Source organism: Narcine bancroftii, chromosome 5 (genome assembly GCF_036971445.1).
Source record: "Narcine bancroftii isolate sNarBan1 chromosome 5, sNarBan1.hap1, whole genome shotgun sequence".
In the NCBI taxonomy this organism is placed as follows: Eukaryota; Metazoa; Chordata; class Chondrichthyes; order Torpediniformes; family Narcinidae; genus Narcine; species Narcine bancroftii.
Genome location: NC_091473.1, coordinates 55,794,534 through 55,819,141, shown reverse-complemented (window position 1 = coordinate 55,819,141; position 24,608 = coordinate 55,794,534). Strand labels below are relative to the sequence as shown.

General features: G+C 43.1%; 1 long non-coding RNA gene across 1 annotated transcript; it reads right to left on the bottom strand.

Annotated features, from left to right (window-relative positions):
* Window positions 1-11,516: 11,516 nt before the first annotated feature.
* LOC138763401 (uncharacterized) lies at window positions 11,517-24,274 on the bottom strand. The gene is made up of 2 exons (XR_011357529.1): window positions 23,207-24,274; window positions 11,517-13,608 (listed from the first exon to the last, which is right to left on the bottom strand). It is a non-coding gene; the product is annotated as an uncharacterized lncRNA (long non-coding RNA).
* Between the last annotated feature and the right edge of the window lie 334 nt (window positions 24,275-24,608).

The following is a 24,608-nucleotide window of genomic DNA, read 5'->3' as shown; positions in this document are numbered from 1 at the left end:
ATCTACAAACATTAAGGGGGATCTTATTGAAATTTTTTTTAATGTTTAAAGGTCATAGCTAGTGGGCTCATCAAAAAAGCTGCTCTAAAAAGCCATCTTATCGGGTTACTACAAATTTTCTCTCTTGAGATTCAGTCCCAACCTAGTTTTCCCAATCTGCTTCCATGTTAAAAGACAGAGTAGATGTAGAAAGGTTCTTTTCGTGGTGGGAGAGGTCACAGCTTCAGGATTGAAGGGCGTCCATTTAGAACAGTGGTGCCTAGCAATTTCTTCAGCCATGCGGTGGAAAATCTGTGGAATTTGTTTCCACAGGCTTTTAAGGAGGCCAGGTCATTGGATGTATTCAAGGGAGAGATTTATACATTCCTGATTAGCCAGGGCATCAAAGGTTATAGCAAGAAGGACAAGCTGTGGAGCTGAGTGGGAAAACATATCAGGTTATGATTAAATGGTGGGGCAGTGGCTGATATGTTGATGTGCGATAGAAACAGATTAGTGAGGTGTGAGTATTAAGACAGCTTAGGTCTCATGAATAATGTTGACTGTCGAGGAAAAATGATACGTGTTGGACTAGTTCTCTGAAATTAGCTTTCTGTTTTCACTCCATCACAAATTTTATTCCACGGGCCTTCTCCTAGTGATACTGCATAGTGGAAGACACTTGGCTTTACTTGATAATCCATATGCAGCTGGATGAGCAGAAAAAGAGAATGGAAATATGAGAACAAAATATGCAGGCACTCTCTTTTCCTGAACACCTTGGAGAAATTGTATTCATATTCAATCCACTGATAATTATAGCACTGCTCAAAAAAAAATCAGTTGAATCCAAATCTCATCAGCTGTGGCATTATCTTTGAAATATGTAATCACAGGTTTTGCAAACTGAAGCTTTAGGATGCTATTTTTTCCTTTTCCTGTGGATATTAATTATCACAGACCTTTGCAAATCCTGATATTTTCTCACACTTATCAAAATGATTCTGTAATAAATCTCTGAGAAGGCTACCTCAAGGAAGAGAAGCTTTAAGGATATCACAGTAATACCATGGTGAAGGTTACATCAACTTCTGATCTGCAATGGTCAAATTGATGCAAACAACTGTTATCATTCTCTACATGCATTTGCATTAAAGCCTGACTATCAGTCAGTAGCATAAGCCTTTGCACGCCCTCTGAACATTTTGCCTGTTTGTTATATTTCTCTTGTTCTTGAATTACAACAGTGAAAACACTTCAAAACTAAAGCACTTGGTGAATTCTGACATTGTGAAAGATACCATATAAATGAACATTTTCTTTCCCATTATTTTATTTATCCTCCAGATCTGCCTCCCTTTGTCATTTTTTCCCTCAATCTATTCTTTCTTTTTTCGTGAAAATGAAGAGGAAGTGTTTAAATGGAATCGAAAGAGAGAGAAATGATAATATGGCTGGAGAGAAATAAATGAGGGAAATTATTGGAAAAGGACTGGGATGAGGAAGACAGTGGGAAACACTGAGAGAAGCCATGATAGTAATTAATTGAATTGTTTATTGTCACATCAACAAATAATGTGTCTAAAGCTTTGTTTTGCATGTAATCCAGGCAAGTCAACCCATAATTAAGTGCAATAAGTCCAAAAAGTGCAGGGTATAATACTGCTAGAACAAAGTGCAGGATATGAAGAAAAGTTTAATCAAGCAGTGCAGGGCCATCATCTTTTACCAATGAAGGTTCCATTTAAGAGCCTGACAACTGCCTTGAACAACTATTTACTGCGCCTTGAGAAGTGCCAGCACCTTATCAATTGAAGGTAGTGCTACATCTTCTCAATCGAAGCTAGTACCAGCACCATATCAATTGAAAATAACTAGGTTGGAGCAGCATATGGCAGCACTGACTCGCAGGACCAGGCTTTGAACATGCAACAGAATTCCTTCCGTTGACCTGGTTAGAATCGTGGTGGTCGAGGATGTGGCAGAGGTGATGGACAGTGTATTTGTTGGAAGCATTGGGGATTAATTTGGTGCTGCTGCCTGGTCTTGTCAGCCACCTTGTGACTTCTACAAATGGTAGCTGGGAAATGACCAGGCCCAGCAGTAGAGGCAACTGCTGCCTATGGGCACATCAGCTGCCAACTTTTTCTCAAAGACCATCTCTCAGGTGATCAATTTCTTGTTGATTTCGATGCAGAGATTTCTGTGGTCCCTCCAGCTAAGGAGGAACACAGACACCCCAATATGTCATGTGTTCTTTCAGCCACAAATAATTCTCATATTCAAACATATGGCCAGAGGTCACTCACATTGGATTTCAGTCTCAAGAAAGCTTTTCCGAGGGTTTTCACAATTGCAAACGTGGCAAATTCCATTTTTGGAGCAGATTTCTTGTTAAATTTTTCTTTTTTGGTGGATTTGAGCACTCAGTAGCACAAGGACAGCTTCTTCCCCACTGCCATCAAATTCCTGAGTAGTCAATGAACCAGACACTGCCCTACTTTTTGTGCACTATTATTTTTATCATTTTATAGTAATGTTGTAAGATGGTTATAATAAGTGACGCTGCTGTAAAACATCAAATTTCATGACTTGTTCATGACAATAAATTCTGATTCTATCACTGGTGATAAGTATTGAAGAAGTGCAGGAACAAGGGAACTGTTAAAGTGGGGGAATGAAGCAGTTGCTGCTCCAAGCAGGTTTGCAGATGCTAGGGCTGATGTAGAATTATCTGTTTTTGTCAAGCTGTGTCAGCTTCAATAAAACAGGAGAGCACCTTTGGCTATTAGTCCAGGTTGGCAGATGTGCTGCCAGTTCAGACAGGTAGAGACATATGATGTCTCATGCTGGATTCAATAGAAATGATTGTTTATTCCTTTCACACCATCCTGAATATTGGAACATTTTCCATACAGACAATCTCATGTAGTCATAGGGCATCAGAGCATGAATGCAAGCACTCATCCACTGCACCCATGCTAACCAACAACTTGGCATTTTGTGAACATGAATAGACTTTTCATTTTATGTTGTGATTTGAACTCCGTTTAGATCCTTGCCATTTCTGATGCCATTTTTCCATATATTTCACTGCAATCAATTATGTTGCATCAACCTTGCCATTAAGCAGTACCTTGTTGATGTTTCTTAAGCATTTACATGAAAAAAAAATGATGACACAGTTTGCGTAGCAGTTATCCCATTATTACAGTGACCCGGAATGAAACCTTCGTACTCTTAAGATGTCTTTTAGTTCTCCCTATGTTTGCATGATTTACTCTGGGTGCTTCGGTTTCCTCCCACCCTTTAAAAATATACAGGGCTTGTAGGTTATTTGGTGTATTTGAAGGAGGGGGGGCACAGGCTTGTGGGTCGCAAGGGCTTACTACCGTGGTATATGCCTGAGTTTACATTTAAATTGTTTAATTTTGTTCCTCGGATATTAATTTGTAAGAATTAATCTACTTAGATGAACCCAAAAATCTGCCTTTGTCTTCAGAATATTTAGAGCATGCAGGACTTTGTTAATCATCTTCTCAGGTGATACAAAGGAAGTGAGTTGATTTAGTTCCAGTGTGGAGAAATTAATTTTGTGTGGCCTAGCAGAGAGTTTCACAGAGTGAGGGCTTGATTTATTGGCAATAGGGATGGAGAACAGACTCTGTGGAAGATTGGATCAGTCGCATCTGAAAACTAGGCAAGCCACTTTTTCCTGAAATGCATGAATATAATCTTGGTGATCATGGTAATCGCACAATGATGTGGGAAAAACATAATCCAGAATCTGGCTGATAATAGAGTAGAACATGGTACATAAAGCAATGCTGCACTGGAACAGACCCTTTGGCATATACTGTATGTCTGCACTGAACATGATGTCCAAATGAAAATCAATCTCCAAGGCTTTTACTTGATTCATACCCCTCAGTTCCCTGCATATCCATGTGCCAATCTTGAAGCCTCTCAGGTTTCATAATCTGCCAATATGTAGGAAATGTAAATTCAGCAATCCCAAAATAGATTATTAGATCACCAAGATGGGCACTGAATAGCCTCTCGTCACTATAATTCATACTGCCTGTGTGACAAAGGACTCTATTATCCAAGGGGTGTTCTCAGGGCTCATACAGAGACAAAAATCATCTTCTGGTGGAAACTCCTCACTTGGTGAAAGGCTGAGACTTGTTGGTCTTCCAGTGGTTGGAGATGCCCACAAACAAATACTGCCAAATGACTCATTCCAGGATGTAAGAGAATGCATTGAGAGATGCACTAAAGCTTAGTGCAGCCAATGCAAAGGACCTGTGGGGAAGGAGCCCAGTCCAGCGTCCATTGACGGGCTGGACCCCTGTTTAACAACCTATCAAACACTTCAGAGGTTGATTGTTCAAGTAGAAAACACGAGTAGATTGGTGCATTGTAAGAAAATTAGTTGATGGTACAATTAATATAAAGAAGGATATATACTAATTGCATTATTATGAATAAAGTGTATTTTTGAAATGAAGTAAAATGATGCTATCTGCTCATGATAAATATTTGTCTGTAGTCAGCAATAATTGGCTGTACAGATCAGCTTGCACTTCGAAAAGTTAGCCTGCCTTTCTTAAAAGGGAGGATTGTGGCTAAAGCAGGTGATGCAAGTTTCTCTGCATTGAATTGGACCAAGGTAAGAGATAGGAATAGCAGAGCATGGGAGAGGTCCTTGAGATGCTGCATGGGAAGATCTCTGTGGTGAAGGTGAAAGGTAGAAGAGGTGACCTTTACACTTAGGGAGTAGAGTTGTCGAGATTTATTCTGCCACTTCACCTCACACCACTCTGGACTGGGGGGGTGGGAGATGGGAGAGACCATTTCAACACAGATGCAACTGTACTAGTGGATGAGTGAGTAGAATGATCCTAACTAATCAATTGTTTCAAATCTGTCTGGTTGAAGGTGTACCCTGAGCATGCATAACCTTTGACCCACGCCTTGTCTCATTCATCGCCAGGAAATTCTATTTGATTCAAGGAGAAATATTCTTTCTATATCCACCTGATCAAGCATCCCCCAGGTCTTCTACATTTACTCAAATCACCCAAACTCCATGAATACAAGCCCAGCCTATCCAACCTTTCTTCAGTAGATAACCAACTTAAATTGGGCAGATCTCTGATCAGCTTCCAATTCATAAACATCCTTCTTTTAATATGAAGGCCAATACTGTACAGTTCTCCGAGAGTGGTCTCATCTATTCTCTCCATTACTGAAACACACCCCTTTCTTTTGGGTTCAATTCCTTTTCCATTAAATCTTGCAAATTTTCCTAAATCTTTGCTGTGTTTGCATATCAGTCTTTTGCATATCTTGGTCCTAGATCCCTCCTGCTCTCAAAGCTTTGCAGACTCTCACCATTTGGCTAAAGTTATCCTTTAAATTTTTCCTGACAAAATGGACAATTTCATATTTTTTTATCCTATTTGCATCTTTGTTCCTTCGAAGCCTCCTTTACCTTGCATACAGAACATATAATCCAATCAATAGTTGTGCCGTTGATAAATTTAACAACCACATCCTCAACCACATAATTTCTACAAGGAACTAAAAGATAATGCCCAGAACCCTGTGACCAGCACAGTTGGTGTAGCAGTTAGCGTCATGCTTTTACAGAGGTGCTGGCGCTGTGTGTCCATGTGGGTTTTCCCCGGGGGCTCCAGTTTCTTTCCACTGTTCAAAACGTACCAGGGGTGTAGGCTAATTTAGTGTAATTTTGGCAGCACGGACTCATAGCTAAAATGGCCTGTAATTATGCAGTATGTCCACATTTAAAGGCCATTAATGCAGCACATCTTCCAAAAATTGAAGTATAGAGCATCCAGTAATTTTGCTTTTACCACCTCAGATGTTACTTTTTCAAAGAATTCCAATCAGTTAATCAAACATAATTTCCTTTTCACAAAGCCATGCTGACTTTGCCTGATTAACCTTGAATTTTTGAAATACCCAGCTGAAATGTATTTAATAATTGCTTCCAAAATTTTCCCAATGACAGATTTTTAGCTGACAAAGCAGGTTCCAGCTTGGTGGATGGGGCGACAGTGATCATGGACTTGTGGTTGATCATAGAAGGAATGGGCTGAACAGATCAAAGACGGTGCAAAAGACCATCTTTTCAAAGTGAGGTAGAAATTTAAAGCACATCCAGTAAAAGTTCAGATCTCATTAATGAAGCTTCCTTAATAGCTGTTACCAAAGGCTTGTAGTTTTCTGCTCCCTCCCTATCTCCTCTTTTGGATAAAGTTACATGTCTAACTTCCAATTTAAGAAAAAAATCTTTCCCTAATATAGGGAATTTTGAAATTAAAATTAACATATCAATCCATCTAAATTAAAAATAAAATTACATTAAATTAAATAAATCAATCCCTTTCTGGCCACTTCTTTTAAGACCAAACTGCACAATTATATTTTTTACCCTTGAGTTTGATCTACTCCTTAGTGCTCCACTGCAGATATGACTATATTGAAAAGCCATGTCCACTTTCTTTCCCTCCCTCTTCCAGCTGCATCTGCTGATCCATGTGTCTTCTGTTTATTCTCCCTGTAATGCTCAGTGTCAAGTTGAAGCCCCACTGGGGGACACAAGTTCAAAAGGAACCAATTTGTGTACTGGCTATTCTGGTTGAAAAAAAGTGTTCATTTCCTGCTAGAGTGAATTCTGTAAATTAATAGCTATAATTTATATATACACCACAGTAACAGTCATTTTCGGCCCATGTGTTTGTGCCTCCCAATTTACAGCCAATTAACTTACATCCCTGGTACTTTCAAACAGTGGGAGGAAACAGGAGCTCCTGGGGAAAGCACATGCAGACGTGAGGAGAATGTACAAACTCCCTACAGACAGCACAGGGTTCAAGCCCTCATCCCGATTGCTGGCACTGTAAAGGCATTGCGCTAACCGTTTCATCAACTGTGCCGCCCAAATATATGGAAACATTTTAAGTGTAGAATTGCAGCAACTTTCATAGAGAAGTCATCCAACTACTCAACTCTAGGCAGTTGATAATCCCTTGTGGTTTGTGTTGAGGGGATATCATGCCTTTGAAAGCATGTTCAGAAGAAGAATCAGAATTTATTGTCATGAACAAGTCAAAAAATATGTTGTTTGGTGGCAGCGTCACAGTGCAAACCTTCATATAGAACCAGAGAACATTACAGCACAGAAACAGGCCACTTCAGCCCATCTAGTCTGTGCCAAACAATTTATTTTTGCCAAGTCCCAGTGACCTGCACCCAATCCATATCCCTCCATACCTCTCCCATCCATGTATCTGTCCAAATTCTTCTTAAATGTTACATTTGAGTTCACATTCATCACTTCAACTGGCAGCTCATTCCACACTCCTACCATGCTCTGTGTGAAGAATTTCCCCCTAAACTTTTCCCCTTTCAATCTTAACCCATGTCCTCTGGTTTGTATCTCAACTACCCTCAGTGGAAAAAGCCTATCTACATTTACTCTGTCTATCCCCTCATAATTTTATATACCTCTATTAAATCTCCCAACATTCTTCTACACTCCAGGGATTAAAGTTCTAACCTGTTTAACCTTTCCCCTTAACTCAGTTACTGAAGTCCAGGCAACATCCTAGTAAATCTTCTCTGTACTCTTTCTATCTTATTCATATCTTTCTTGTAGTTAGATAACCAATACTACATACCATACTTAAAATTTGACCTCACCAATATCTTATGTAACTTTTCCATAACATTGCATCTCCTATACTCATTACATTAATTTATGAAAGCCAATATGCCAAAAACTCCCGTTACAACCCTATCCACACATGATGCCACTTTCAGGGAATTATGTATCTGGATTCCCAGATCCCTCTGTTCTACTACACTCCTCAGTGCCCTACCATCTACCGTGCAAGTCCTTTCTTGGTTTGTCCTTCCAAAATGCAACACTTCACATTGTCTGCATTAAATTCAATCTGCCATTTTGCATTCCATTTTTCCAGGTGGTCAAGATACCTCTACAAGCTTTGTAAACCTTCTTTGCTGTCCACAATGCCTCCAATCTCGGTGTTATCTGATCCAATTTACACATTATCACCCAGATCATTGATATAGGTGACAAACAACAGTAGTCCCAGCACCGATTGCTGAGGCACACCACTAGTCATGGTCTCCAGTCTGAGAAGCAATCATCCACTACCACTCTCTGGCTTTTACTCTGTTGAATGCAGTTCACTACTTCACCATGAATACCGAGCATCTGAACTTTTCTGACTAACCTGCCATATGGGACCTTGTCAAAGACCTTACTAAATTCCAAGTAGTCAACATCCACAGTCTTTCCTTCATCAACATTCCTGGTAACCTCCTTGATAAACTCTATAAGATTGGTTAAACATGACCAACCACGCACTAAGCCATGTTGACTATCACTGATCAGATTCTGACTATCCAAGTAATTATATATCTAATCTCTTAGATCACCTTCCAATAATTTACTGACTACTGACATCAGGCTCAGCTGCCTATAATTTCCAGGCTACTTTTGGAGCTCTTTTAAAACAACAAGATAATGTGAGCTAACCTCCAATCTTCTGACACCACACCCATAACTCAGGACATTTTAAATATTTCTGCCAGAACCCCTGCAATGTCTACATTAGCCTCCCTCATGGTCCAGAGGGAATATCTTGTTAGGCCCTGGGGATTTACCAACCCTTATTTGCTTTATGACAGAAAGTGCTTCCCCCTTTTTAATCTGTATAGGTTCCGTGACCTCACCGCTTGTTTTCATTACTTCCTATGACTGTGTCCATTTCTTGAGTGAATGCTGTTGAAAAAAAAAATGATCTTCCCCCATCTCTTTTGGTCCCATACATTGCTGACCATTCTGATCTTCAGTGGGACCAGTTTTGTCCCTTACTATCCTTTGGTCTTAATATACCTGTGCACCAATAAACCATCTCATAAAAATAAATAAAAATAGTGGATGAAATGTCAAAGTAAGACAGTGTCTTTGGTTCATTGATCATTCAGGAATCTGATGGAAATGAGAAAGAAGGTCTCCTTGTGCCACTGAGGGCTTGTCTTTAGGCTCCTGTACCTTTTCTCAATGGTAGCAGAGTGAAGAGGACATGGCCTGGGTGATGGGTAACCTTGAGGATAGAGGCTGCTTTCTTCAGGTGCCACCTCTTGTAGATGTCCTTGATGGAGTGAAGCCTGGTGCCCATATGTTGCAGGCCAAATTAACAATCCTCTGGAAGTTCTTCTTGTCCTGAGCATTGATACTTCCATACCAGGCAGTGATGCAACTAGCCATAATGTTCTCCACGGTACACACCTGTAGAAGTTTTTGAGAGTTTTCGCGAACATACCTAATGTCCTTAAACACTTCTGATTAGTAGCCCTCAATGGGCTACTAATACTTCACAAAGTATAGCCGCTGATGAGCCATTTTCATGATTGCATTGATTATGGAGACTCCAGGACAGATCCTCAGAGATGTTAACACCCAGGAATTTGGAGTAGTTGACCCTCTCCACTACTGAGCCCTCAATGAGGACTGGATCATGTTCTCCACAATCATCCCCATCTAAAAAAAAAATGTTGAGCACAAAGTTGCTGGCATGACACCACTTAACGAGCTGATCTTTCTACCTTATGTTCGCTTCCTCAGTGCATATGGTGGGAGAATTGAACTCTAAACATCAACTCAGCACTGTTATATAAAAATGTACTGGAGGAATTCACAGTTCATGCAACATCCAAAGCAAGGAAAAGGTAACCATCATTTGTGACTGATAAAGGTCTCAATAAAGGATCCAGACTGGAAGTGATGAGCGACCATTTCTACCCATGTTGATGCTTGACCTGCTGATCTCTTCCAGCAGCTCTTTTTGTAAAAAAAACTCAGTAGTTGGACATGACCAGATAATTTTCTTGATGCAGAATGATGAAAAAGGTGTGAGCACTGATAGTCTTCTTCAAAAGCTTTCCTGAAATAATATACATCCATGTGAACAGGGTGCCATCTAAAACTACATTTTCTATCATATTATCCAATATTATTGAATGGATGTGTATCATGGTTTCTAATCATGTTTGAACTACCATTACCTAGAAAATCATCCCTGGTTAACCAGCAAAACCTTCTGTACTATATCATTATTACCACGAATATTATAGTTTGGAAATTCACACTATTGACTTCCATGAAACTGAATTTACGAGAAAGAACACAAGATATTGCCACAGTCACGTGGCCCATCGAGGGCTACTAATCAGAAGTTGCTCCACACAAGGCATCATGATTTAGATTGCGTTCTTTCATAAACATATCTGGAGAATAGATAGCAAAATGAAATACTGTTCCACTTCGACTGAGCTAAGCAAGAAGGTTTGCAGATGTTGTGATGGTAGTAATTAAAAGTGCTGGAGAAACTCTTAAGACCTGCAGCAAACCAACTTTTCAGGCCTGAGCCCTTTAAATTTATTTAAATTTAGACATACAGCACGGTTACAGTCCATTTTGGCCCACGAGTCTGTTCCGCCCATTTACACCCAATTAACCTACACCCCCTGTACATTTTGAACTTTGGGAGGAAATTAGAGCCCCCAGAGAAAGCCCACACAAACATGAAGAATACGTACAAACGTCTTACAGACAGTACGAGATTAAAATCCCAGTCCTGATCACTGGCGGTGAAAAGGCATTAGGCTAACTGCTACGCCCACCGGGCCACTTTGTTAAAATATGAGCAAAAAGCAGGCAAGTGCTCAAATCAAAAGGTGGGGGAGGAAAGAAGAAGGGATGGGGGGGGGGAAAGAACACAAGTCAACAGCTAAGGTGGACATGGCTAGGAGGGCAGGAGAGAAAAATTGAGAATTGATCAGAGGAGAGGGTAGCTCTGTGAGCGAGAGAGCAAGAGGATAGCTAGGGAGTTAGAGGAAAGAAGACATGCCGAGTTTCATTCATGCTTCCAAAACATTTCCATATTTAATTCGCATTGAATTTTAAGTTTGCCACCTGTTGTGGGAGACAATTTTCTCTGCAGGATTATAGAGGATTTGACTACCATACCCAGTGTCAGGGCCAACAGCAGCTGCAGGCCAACATGCTTTGGCATGTCTGAAACATTTTCCCTCTGAATAATAAGAGATTATTCTCAACATTTAATTTCAACCGACAGGATTTTCTTTTGCTCTTGCTAAATACAAGATGTATTATTCATTCCATTTGTTGCAGCAGTCTGAGCTCTCCAGCAAATGCTGCAATTTACATGGACTGCGCAAGAAGACTGCAGGCTGTATTTCATGAATTTAACATGGCTAATTAAAGAAAAGATCATTTCTGTTTCACCGTGTTCTGAAATCAAAGCCATTAAGGTGCAGACAAGGCGAGCTTGCAGGTGGAGGTGGATTCTCTTGAGGATAGTTCTGAGAGTTGGCTGAGAATTCTCCACACCTGATTGGATGATAATTGGGGTATAATGCAAAATGTATTAATGGCCAATGCACAGACAGTTGGCTAAAGCATCATCTTGTGTTTAATCAATACTTTATATTGTGACGGGTTGTTGAAAAGAGCCAGAATTTGTGATTCATCTGAACTACAAAGTCAATGTTTGTAGACATCAGCTGCAGGCCTTATTGATGGCAAACAGTTAGATGATGGACCAGCAGAATGGACAACAGTTTTGTTGCTTATTTATTGTATGAAAGATCAGAATTCTCACTGTATTTTTTGTTTCATTGCTGGTGTGTGGTATGAAACATCAGAAACCCATAGGTTTTTTTTATCATCTTGGACTATCAAACGGAACCGTGCCACAGCGGGGATATGGATGGAAAGTATTGCCTTCATTAAACCATGGATCACTACATGTTTCTTCACGTTCCACCTGACATCTCACTAACTTGATTCATGCTTGGTATATTCATCAGCAGACGTTAATGTTTCAAATCTTCTGAGTAACCATTGGTCCCCCTCCATATCATTTGTTACCACATTTCAACTCCTTTGCTGAATTTATGCCATATTACACTTTCATCACTTCCCTCAGAATGTTCAAATTTCACCTCAGCTCCACCTGCCAAAACATTTCTCTGATCATGCAAGTCCATCCCTTGTTTCTTCTGCTGAGGTCTTCCCAGTGGAAGTATATTAGCTTGTTGTTGAGAAGTTCTTCATATTCTTTTTGGAACCTTGCCAAAGGATTTCCTGTGACTTTCCCTACACAATTTTTTCTCAGTACCATGGAAGTAACCATCAGATACTGCTCATACAACATCTCTCCTTTAAGGTGTTGCTTTGTCTAAGATCCTGAGATAAAACTAAGAACTTTATCTCCTTACTCCAATTTGTTATTTTCAATCACCTGCATAGCTGATGAATGCAAAATATGTACTGTTCTTTTAGATACAACCCATTTTTGTGATTTCCTGTCCTTCAAGCATGCAAAACCATGAAACGCAACATCATTGAAAATCCATTTTATGCATTCGCACTTGGACTTTTTCCCTGCTGATCATGGTGCAGTCAGTGATGAACATGGTGAAAAGTTTCACCAGGACATTGTAACCATGGAAAAGCAGTATCAGGACAACTGGAATCCATCAATGCTAGCCAACTGTTGTTGAATCATTGACATGAGAGGCATCAGATGCTGAGTACAAACAAAAATCAGCATCAAAATATTTTTAGGTTTGTTGAACAATATGTCGGCATCATTATACAATTAAACATGTTAAATTCAATAATAGATAATTTAATGTTTCTCCAACTTCCTACAGTATCCAACAAATCTAAAATTATTTTTGTGTACAGCTTAATCCTTAATTATTTTTCTTGAACAAAACACTGAAAAAAATGTTGAGTGTTATCCATGTTCATTGGAAATAATGGGAGGAATATTTTTCCCAAGTGCTGCAGTCACACATAATCATACACCAATGTTTACTGAGTATCATTTTGTTGATACTTCGGGCATAGTTTTCCCAGTAGCTCAGCCAGCTACAATGGTGAATAATTGAAATACTTGGAGATTGATGGTTGCTTGGTCAATTCTCAGTGGGTAGTGAGTTGATTTATTTTAGCTGGTCAGGGTGACTACATTTTACCAACATGTCCCACTAAGAAAGATTGAACTTGGCTCTCGGTTGCAATTCCAAGTTTTAAACATAAACATCCTCAGGTGTAGACATTAGAAGAGGAATTAAAAGCGGCATTCTCAGAAAGAAATACTGCTGCGAAAGGTAGATATATATTCTTTGGCATTTAGGGGCCATGATAGTGTAGAACTTGACATTTTTCCACAAATGGGAGGGCCTCAAATGAGGGTGCATGGTTACAAATAAGAGGGCGATCATTTAAAATTGAAGTGTGTATGAACTACTTCTCAGAGTGTGGTGATCTTCTGGATTTCCATATACTTGTTGATTATTAAGGCTGGAGCTCTTTAAAGAGGAGGTGGATACATTTTTTGAAAGATCATGTACTCAGGGCTCTGTGAAAATGGCACAGGTGACACAATAGTCACAATCTTTTTGAATGGTGGGGCAGGTTTAAAGGGTGGAGCCCTCTTCTCCTGTTCTTGTATGCTCGCACATCAAAGATGGCCCCTGAGTGGAGAAAAGTAAAGAGAGGCAATATGAAATATTCACAATTAATATTTGACGCCCCACTGTACCGTTAAAACACATTTTTTTCCAGAATTGTTTATAATTCTCACAGATTGTAAAATTTGCTGAAATTAAACACTTATCCCATGAAACCTGGTCAACATTGTCTTTTCTGAAATCCAGTTAACCCCTAACTGCAGTTCCAGTGCCAGCATCTGAAGTACTGTTGTGACTGTATCACCACATTTAGATCAGCTCATTATCAAGGAAATCCAAAGAATTGCTGCTTATATTTGACTGGGTGTCTTAAATTACAGACAGGCTAGGTGTCTTTGATTTAAAACAATTCAAGCAGCTAGAAGTTTCTCAACACAGGAAAACCGAGATGAAGAAACTTATCCTTTCCCTCAAGAATTTAATTTGCTGGACCCTGGAGCATGTGCACTGAATTCGTGCAGAAAGAAAACATTAATCACCAAACATTGGAGTGCTCTTAATTATTTATATTTTGCTTTCACAGCAGACTATTGGATGTTAAATATCCATTAAATTGAAGTTTATTTGTCTCGTAAACTTTTACCACAGGTATTATTAATATTGTAGAGGGTACTATACCTAATATTAATAAGCCAGCTTTTGTTCGATCTGAGCCGTTATAGCAGCTCTAAACACTTGCCTCATGCCAGCAGTTCTCATGAACAAACAATTCCCAAGCACGATGATGAATAATCGCCTTTCAACTCCCATCTCACAATGCCGCAACGGCCCCTTCACAATGCAATCTGTACACTCATGCCTGGTCAGAAATTCAATTGGCTTTCGGAAAAGAGTCCATGCTTTGCTAAATAAATCAGCGTGGATCCTTAGAGTTTCTCCACTGTTTCAAATTGAAACCAAAGTCTTCTTATTTAAATTTAGACATACAGCATGGCTGCATCCCCATTCCCCCCCAACGACACCAACTAACCTACAATCCCAGTATGATTTTTGAAGGAGCACCTGGATGAAACTGGAGCAATTAAAAGAAAAATAAGCTATAAAAATAAATAATCAATTGACCTGATACGATACTGTTACTGGGTTCTTGAGTATTCTTATGTATATTCATGACATACAGATGGTGGTGAGATACAAACTAGAGGACATGAGTGAAAGGGGAAATGTTGAGAGGGAACATGATGGGGAACTTCTTTACACAGAGAGCAGTGGGGGAACGAGCTGCCAGCTGAGGTAATGAATGCAGGGTCATTTTTAAATTTTAAGAAGAATTTGGACAGGTACATGGATAGGAGATGTATGGACTGGGTGCAGGTCAGTTGAGGCAAGAAAATGGTTCAGCACAGACTAGAAGGGCCCAAAGAGCCTGTTTCTATGCTGTAGTATTCTATAGTTGTGGAGCACTGTTAGTCAGAATCAGACACACACAGGGTAAAGACTGTACAACAGGCTTTGATCCACAAAGACTTCCACAGAGTCAGGCTGGCTGTAGTTGCAGTAACTTTGAGTGAGCTTCGGGAGGCCGGAGGGTGATTGACACCCGACCAGGTGGGGTTTGATCCCTTCAGGTCGACTGATTGGCAGCCGGCCAGGTGTCCTGTCTCCTTACTCTCCTACAGGTACAGAGGATGCCCCCTGCAGTAGGCTGGCGGTACACTCCTGCAGGTACAGGTGTTTCCTCCTGCAGTAGGCCGGTGATGTACCACCACATTCACTTCTTCTTTAAAATTGTCCCGGCGAGGGGGGGGAGGTGCAGTACATATAGTGTACCCCCTATACACATACATGTACAATATTTACAGGTTGAGACAATCCGGCAGCCGCTGGGGTCTTTGTGACCATCGTAGGACTGGCTCCTGGTCACTGGTCAGAGGGGAAGTGGGGGGTGTGCTGGCGGCAGGGGTCTGTGTTACTGGTGTGGTGCCACATGGAGGTGTGGTTGGGTGGGCCGGGGTCGACGTATGAGGGTCAAATAGGATGGGTTGGGAGACAGATTCGTCTCCCAGGACTGAAGCAGGCCTCTGGTGGTCAAGGAGGTCCTGTGTGCCCCATAGCTGCCTGGGAACAGGGATGTATGCCCAGTCAGCGTCATCCTGGGCTGGATGATGGCATGGTGTGGTGGGTGCTCCTGCTGGTGCCAGGTCTCTGGATGAGACTGTGTCCTCCCTGCCACTACCGAACCTAACGTACGCGTAGTTGTGGTTTGCATGTAGGTGGAAGACCTGCTCGACCAGGGCTTCAGCCTTGTGTGTCCGTACATGCTTACACAGGAGCACTGGTCCCGGGGACGTGAGCCATGCTGGGAGGAACATTCCAGTTGCCAACTTCCTGGGGAATGAGAACAGACATTCATGAGGGGTCTCGTTGGTAGCTGTGCACAGCAGCGACCGAATAGCATAGAATGCCTCAGGCAGGGCATCCTGCCAGTACTTAACGGCCCACCTTTTGACCTGAGAGTAAAGAAGATTGCCTTCCAGACCACCCCATTTTCGCGTTCCACTTGCCCATTGCCTCTTGGGTTATAGCTCGTCGTGCAACTGGTCGCGATGCCCCTCGCTGTCAGGTACTGGCGGAGATTGTCACTCATGAAACTAGACCCCTGGTCACTGTGGATGAAGGCGGGGTAGCCAAACATGGTGAAGATTTTCCCCAAGGCCCTGATGACGTTGGCCGTGGAGGTGTCCGGGTAAGCGATGGTGAAAAGGAAGCATGAGTACTCTTCCACTACTGTGAGAAAGTAGATATTTCTGTTCATGGAAGGCAGTGGCCCTTTGAAGTCCATGCCACGACGCTCAAAAGGCTGAGTAGTTTTTACAACATGGGCCCGAGGCGGGCAGAAGAAACAGGGTTTACACTCCGTGCAGACCCGATAGACCTCGGTCATGTCCCTGATGGTGTACGGCAGGTTTCGGGACTTAATGAAGTCGTACAACCTGGTGACACCCGGATGGCAGAGGGACTCATGCAATGCCTGCAGCCTGTCATCGTGCAAAGACATGCAGGTGCGAGAGAGGCCATCGGGGGAGTTGTTAAACTTCCCGGGGCGGTACCTGATGTCATAGCTGTAGGTTGCCAGCTCTCCAGGATTTTGTCATTCTTGATCTTGCTCTTGTGGGTAGTGTTAAACATGAACGCAACGTCCTGCTGGTCTGTGAGGAGGGTGAATCGCCTGCCGGCCAGATAGTGGTGCCAGTGGTGGACCACTTCCACAATTGCCTAGGCCTCCTTTTCAATTGCGGAATGCCCTAGCTCGAAGCCATGAAGGGCCTTGGAGAAGAAAGTGACAGGGTTCCTCCCTTGGTTGAGGGTAGCAGCGAGGGCCACCTCGGAGGCATCGCTTTCCACCTGAAGGGGGGAGTCCTCATCCACGGCCTGCATCGTGGCGTCTGCGATGTCTTGCCTGATGCAGATGAAAGCTGCCTGCACCTCAAGTGGGAGAGGAAAAGTTGTAGCTTGGTTCAGTGGGCGGACTTTGTCCGAGAAACGAGGAACCCACTGCGAGTAATAAGAGAAAAGGCCAAGGCACCTGTGGAGGGCCTTTAGCGTGAGGGGGAGAGGTAACTCCATTAATGGGCGCATCCTTTCTGGATCTGGGCCGACGACTCCATGGGCCACAATGTACCCCAGGATGGTGAGGCGGATTGTGCTAAATACACACAGTGAGGTTTAGCTCCCCGGCCGTCTGGAAGAATTTCTCCAGGTTAACATCATGGTCCTGCTGGTCACGGCTGTAGATAGTGACATTATCCAGATACGGGAACATCGCCTTCAGCTTGTGCGATCCATCTCCCGCTGGAAAATGGAGACCCCGTTTGTGACCCCAAAGGGAACTCAGCGGAACTGGTACAGGCACTCGTCCACCTCAAAGGCGGTGTAGGGCTTGTCCTTCGGGTGGATGGAGATTTGGTGATATGCCATTTCAGGTCAATCGTGGAGGAAACTCGGTAGCGGCCTATCTCGTTGACAATGTCGGTGATCCTCAGCAGGGGGTAGGCATCCAGCTGGGTGTACCGGTTAATGGTCTGGCTGTAATCCACTACCATCCTCAGCTTACTTCCCCCTTTTACCACCAGGACTTGGGCTCTCCAAGGGCTGTTACTGGGCTCTATGACATCTTCCGCCAGGAGTTGCCACCCCTCCGCCTTGATGAAGTCTCTGTCTGTGGTGCAATAGTGCCTCCTTCTGATGGTGATCGGCTTGCAGCCTAGCGCAAGATGTGGGAAGAGCGCTGGTGGGGTGAGGCACAGAGTAGAGAGGCCGCAGGTTGGCCGGGGCTGGTTGGTTGGTGTACTGTGTAACGTGAGTTGAGGTTGGGGCCCCCCGAAGGCAAGGGTGACACTCTGCAGGTTACTCTGGAAATCTAGGCCCAGGAAGACTGGGACACAGAGTTTAGGCATGACCAGGAGCCTGAACTCTGTGTAAGTCTCCCCTCCCACAGTTATATTGGCCGAGCAGCACTCGAGGGTACCATAAGTCTTATCCTTGGTGGTGAGGGCAATCGAGCAGGTTGTGGGGTGGACTTTTAATCTCAGGAAGTGGGCCACACTCAGGTGTATGAAGCTCTCGGTGCTGCCACTGTCGAACAGGCACTTAATTACCTGCCTGTTGACTTGCACGTCCATCATAGAGTGGCCGAGGTCATGAGGGATGTCCTTGGTCAGCGTGATGGCAGCCAGGACAGTCTTGGAGTCAGAGTCATCACGCTCCGGTTGTGCGCAGCGATTTATGGCATCTGGAGGTGTGGGGAGCGTTGGTAGGGAGGCCTGGTCATCACTTGTGTTGACCACGTTGACATCGGTCGTGGGGTGTGGTGTGCGGTAGCCGATGGCATCTGGAGGTATGGGAAGCGTCGGTAGAGCAGCTTGATCATCGCCCATGTTGACCACATCGACATCAGTCATGGGGTGTGGTGTGTGGTAGCCGATGGCATCCGGAGGTGTGGGAAGCGTCGGTAGGGTAGCCTGATCATCGCCCATGTTGACCACATCAACATCGGTCATGGGGTGTGGTGTGTGGTAGCCGATGGCATCCGGAGGTGTGAGAAGCGTCGGTAGGGCAGCCTGGTCATTGCCTGTGTTGACCACATCGACATCGGTCGTGGGGTGCGGCATGTGGCAGCCGTTGGCACCCAGAGGCTTGGGGAGCATTTGTAGGGCGACCTGGTCACTGCCCGTGTTGATAACATCATTCTCAACATCATTGGGGGCCCTCTGTGTTGGCCACTGCCTGGACCAAGATGGCGGCGGCACGTGGGGCCTTCTGCTTGGCTGGCCTCCTTCCCCAGCCATGTTCATTGTGCTGGGGGAAGTGACATCATTGGAGCTGGCGGCAGTGATGTCATTACATCAGCTGGAAGTGACATCATGCCATGAGCCGGAAGTGATGTCGCTGTAGTTCTCGGTGAGTGGTGCTGGCAAGGGTGGGGGCTGGTCCAGGTGCTTGGGTCAAACGCTGCGACAGTCGCTGGCATGTTGGATGTTGCACCGTTGAGGTTGGGGAAGATGGAAGTCATAGCGGGGACAATGGTGCTGCACGACATGCGCATGTGGAGTGGTCCGTGGGTAAGTGGGGAGGTCATAGAGAGCCTCTGAGCTGCCGGCTGGTTTTGAGAGGAACACTTTAGTGAAGTGGCCTTTCTGGCCACATCGGGAACAATACTGGTTCCTAGCCATGCAGTTTTGACACGATCGTCGGTCTGACCCACACCAGGATCCAGAGAACTTACAGGGGTGCCAGGCGCCTACCGCAGTGATGTTTTCCTCTCCAGCTCAGTCTGGGGCTGCAGCTGCAGTGTGAGAGGGCCATGAGGGAGCTTGGGGGAACCTGGAATCGAAGGCTTTGATGTGCAGGGCTACTGCTTCCAGGGTTTGGACCACTTCCTTGTCTTTGTCTTCCTTGACCTTGTCTTAGTTAGGGCATAGATATTGTCTTGCAGTAGCTTGTGTCGGATGGCCCTTGAGCATAGCCCTCAGATGAAGGCTTCCCGGATCAGCCTCTCACCCTCCACTGCACCTACCGTGGGTTCAGCCAGACACGGTCAGGCCAACTCTCGCAGGTATCCCAGGTAAGACTCAGCCGTCTCCCCGGGTTGCTGGGCTCGGGTGTTGAGGAAGTACCTTGCACAGATCACATTCATGGGGGGTTTTTACAAGTTCTCAAGAGTGCTCTTGTACGTGGAGCAGCCTTTGGTTGCCTGGAAGGTGTGGGGACCAACTTCTTCTGATCTGAGTCCAGGATTCTATCTTCGTGTGCCTTGATGATTGCCTCGACAGCGTGCTGCCAGATCTCAAAGAGTGTCTGGGCTTCCGGGTGGCGTGGGTCGACTTTGAGGCTCCCTGTCCTCAGGAGTTTTTCCATGGCAGCCGTAGGAAAATTTTGTGGATTAAATTGTGGTGCGCTGTTAGCCAGAATCAGACACACACAGGTAAAGACTGTACAACAGGCTTTAATCCACAAAGACTTCCACAGAGCCAGGCTGGCTGTAGCTGCAGTAACTCTCAGTGAGCTTCAGGAGGCCGGCGTAGGCTTATATCCCGGAGGGTGATTGACATCCGACTGGGTGGGGCTTGATCCCTTCAGGCTGACTGATTGACAGCTGGCCAGGTGTTGTCCTGTACCTCTCCTGCAGGTACAGGTGTTGCCCCCTGCAGTAGGCCAGTGGTGTACCACCACAATAGTTCTTTGGTTCTATGTCAGAATCAGGTCAGCATTTATTGTCTATCCCTGATTGATCTAAACTGATGAAGCAGTAAAGACACAAGGAAACCTGACTTAAAGCTCCAGTTTCCACAAGTGGGAGAGTCATGAACAAGGGGTCATAATTACAAAATAAGGAGCTGCTCATTTCAAACTGGGGTGGTAGAAGCTACATCTCTCAGAGATGACTGTATCTCTGGAATTCTCTTCCCCCAAGGGAAGTGGAGGTCAGATCATTGGACATACTTCAGGCGGTTAAGGTAATGTTTGAAAGAATGAAGAACAGTGTTAAAAACAAAGTGATCTGATGGGGGAATTCTGGGGGACAAGAGCATCTGTTGAGAGAAAAAGAATGGTTAACATTTTGGGCCAGAACCCTCTATCAAGACTGATGGGAGGCTGAGGAACATCATCTTCCCACAGGCAGTGAGAATGTTGAACGAGCAAAGGAACTTCTCACACTAACCATCCGAGACTCTCATTTGTACAAAACAAAATCTATTTATCTATTTATTTTTAGAGCTATATTTGTCCTGCGTATGTATTATTTGTCTGTCTGCGTGTCACACCTGGTTGTATGTTTTGCACCCAGGACCCGAGAACAGTTTCATCTGGTTGAATTTGTACATTCAGACGACAATAAACTTGACTTGAATGCTATTGATAATTAGTGTGTAGGATTACCATTTGTGATCACTACCTGTTATTACTGCCTGCATTATTTTTTTCTATTTATTGCATACAATTAAGTCTTTAATTACTTTTTTTTGATTGGCATTAACTATTAAAGAATTATTGTCTTTAACTACAGGTCTCCTGAGTAATTTCAAATACTGTATAGGATCACTTTTTATTGTGATTATTCATGCCAACTATTGTTGAATAGTGTGGCCATTAGAACATAAAACATTACAGCAAGCTGCAGAGCCTTTGGCTCACGATATATCTACCAAAAAAACTAAACCATCCCTATCTCATTACCCTCTATTTTTCTTTAATCTATGTATTTCTCTCTTAAATGTTCCTATTGTTCCAACCACCACTACCACCCCTGGCAATGCCAGGCACCCACAACTCTCTGTGTAAAAACTTACCATGATAGAGGTCTACAAGATTATGAAAGGCATAGAAAGGGTGGACAGCCAGCCCGTTTCCCAGGGCAGAAATAGCAAACACCAGAGGACATGTGTAGAAGGTTAAGGGAGGGAAATTTAGGGGAGACATCATGGGTAATTTTAAAAAAATATATTTATTTATTTTTTACACACACACACACACACACACACACACACACACACACACACACACACACACACACACACACACACACACACACACACACACACACACACACACACACACACACACACACACACACAGGGTTGTGGGTCCCTGGAATGCCTTGTTGGGATGGTGGTGGAAACTGAAAAATTGGGGGCATTTAAGAGACTCTTTGACAGACACATGGATGAAATAAAAATAGAGGATTCCAGCATCTGGAGTTTTTGATTTTGCCATGTGATGGTTATATTCAATTGTAAGTTGTGATGTGACAGCTTGTTGCCTGTTCGGTCTCTGTCACCCTTTGGTTATGGTGTTGTGCGGTTGGTGGGAGTTTTCCACCAAGTCATCCTGTGATGGGAATGGGAGGCAAAGTGCAACCAACCCTTTCAAAGCATATAAACATTCCAACCCCATGGAAGTTGGAGAAATTAAAGCCTTCTAACAAAAGCTGTTGGCATTAGGTAAGCAGCTGGCAGAGAAATGTTTGGCAGAGATGGCATTTGACAGTTCCAACTCAGCATCTGTTTTGTAAGGACTGTTTTGGGTTACTTTGATTATCTGTCCTGGTGAGTAACAGCAGCACATACAGATGTTTCCCTGCATACCATTGACCCCTGGCTCTTGCCTTTCTCCACAGAAATAATACATGAAGAAAATTTGAATAATAAAAATACTTCACCAGGGCTTGTTAATCATGCAATAACCTTTGGGGCCATTTGGTTCCACAGCAATCTGAAGCTCTTCTTTCTGCTATCTTGGGAAATCAACCTTTCATTTTACCACAGCCTGAAGCCTTAAACAGCTGAATCCTTCTACTCAAAAATCTATTTTTTTTTTGGTTTGCATATTTCAGTACCTGACAATCCCATCAATTACTTACTGAAGATGATGCCCAGTCATTTTGCTGGACAGTCATGGATTGAAGTTCAAAAGACCTTGTGTATTCTACTTGAACTGCAAAAGGCAATTGTAATTCAATTGCTGTCTCAACTTGATGACAGAACAGTTCAGAAATTGTCCAAAACACTCACATCTTTGCAGTCCCATATCACATCTGCCAAATTGACAGGTTACAAAATAGGAGAGATAATATTACAAACTAGATTGAGAGAAAGTTTACACCTCAAAGGCTGACATTTTATCTTTGCCAAAATGTTGTCTGTAAGTTGGAAAGGATTGGAACCTTTTCTGATTGACAAGAATCACTTCATAATCTACATAGAGAAATGTAGACGAAATGTCCAAGGCATAGTAAATGTATGTAAGAGATTTGCGACAGTATATTCAGTTGAAAAAGAAACATTGAGCAAAGTAGAGAATTGGGGGTGAGCAATAAATATTGAGCTTACCCCTTAAGGCCACACCCTGGAAAATAAATAACATAAAGGCAATTAGCACATAGTCCCTTACAGCTATCTCACACATGCCCAGTCACCAGAAAGTCTGCTGTTTTTACCAATCCAATATAAATTCTTTCATCAATTAGTACAACAATTCTTTGCCCATTTAGCCACTGAGTCATTTCACAAGCAGGCACATCAAAGCATTTACAGTCAACACACCAGGTCCTTCACCAAGATAGTCCTTTACATCAGTTAACATAGATCCTCTCAACACATACCTGGGCTCTTTTACCAAATTGCATGTGAAAACATGTGCCCCTTCACCAATTGATACACAGATATTTTCATCACTGAGTATGTCTACTCATTGATGTAGTCAGCCATGCCTCCACTAATTTACAATTAGTGGCACCAGCCATTCCATCAGTTTGCACATCATTCTTCTCCCACTGTTGGTTCATTCACCATGGAACTCGCAGACTTTTGCACACAATTAATTTCACCAATCAGTGTGCCACACCGTCAGTGGTTCACATTCTGATTCTTTCACAGAAAGTGTGTTCCTTTTTCACAATTTGTCCACTAGTCCTTTCATGAGCTTCAGCACTATTTTCTTCATTAATTAGCACATCGAAGTCAGCAATCCTCACGCACATCTCTTCGATGATTTGCACATGTCTTCGCAGAATCAAGCTTTTCATCTGTTGCTGAATATTATTTGGACTGATAACGACAAAGCACAGTTTGAGTCTCTTTAATGTGGGGCAATATCCATGTTAAATGATAGTTCCTTGTTTAACAAGCCTTGGGGTAAGAAGCCTTACCTCTGCCTTCAAAGGAGTGAACCAATTCAATGACTTGGAGATTTGAATCTTTGGCAGTAAAATGGTTCATTCACTGCTGAATACAGCTGATGCATCAGGAGAATGAAACAGGCAGTCTCTAGGTTATTCTCTTGTCATACAAAATTATTCAAACTTTATGCTGGTTGTTGAGTTTCATGTCACTATCATATCACAAACATATGACTCACTTAATTTCCTCAAATATAGTATGTAGGAATAATAACCACAAGCCCACATCACATTATCAAGCCCACATGATCTCGTCAACTCGACTTAACCTCATCAATTGTGACCTCGTCAATCATTTGTGACCTTATCAATCGTTTGTGACCTCATCGATTGTGACCTCGTCAATCATTTGTTTGTGACCTCATCAATTGTTTGTGACCTCGTCAAGCTCTCATCGTTAATGTGACCTCATAAAGTCCATGTGACCTCATTAAGCCCATCTGATCTTATTAAACCCATGCAACTTTGTTAAGCCCATGGGACCTCATCAAGCCCATATGAACTTGTTAAGCCCACGACCTTGTCAATGCTATGTGATATCATCAGCTTCGCATTACCTCATCAAGTCTATGTGACCTCATCAAGCACTTGTCAAGCTCATGTGACCTTGTTAATCTCTTATAACCTTGGTTAACGTAGCAGTTAGTGCAATGCTGTTACAGTCCCAGCGACCTGGATTTGAATCCCACACTCTCTGTAAGACATTTGTGCATTCTCCCTGTGTCTGCTTGGGTTTCCTCTGGGTGCTCTAGTTTACTCCCACCATTCAAAACATACCAGGGTGTAGGTCAGTTGGATGTAATTGGGCAGCATGGGATGGTGGGCT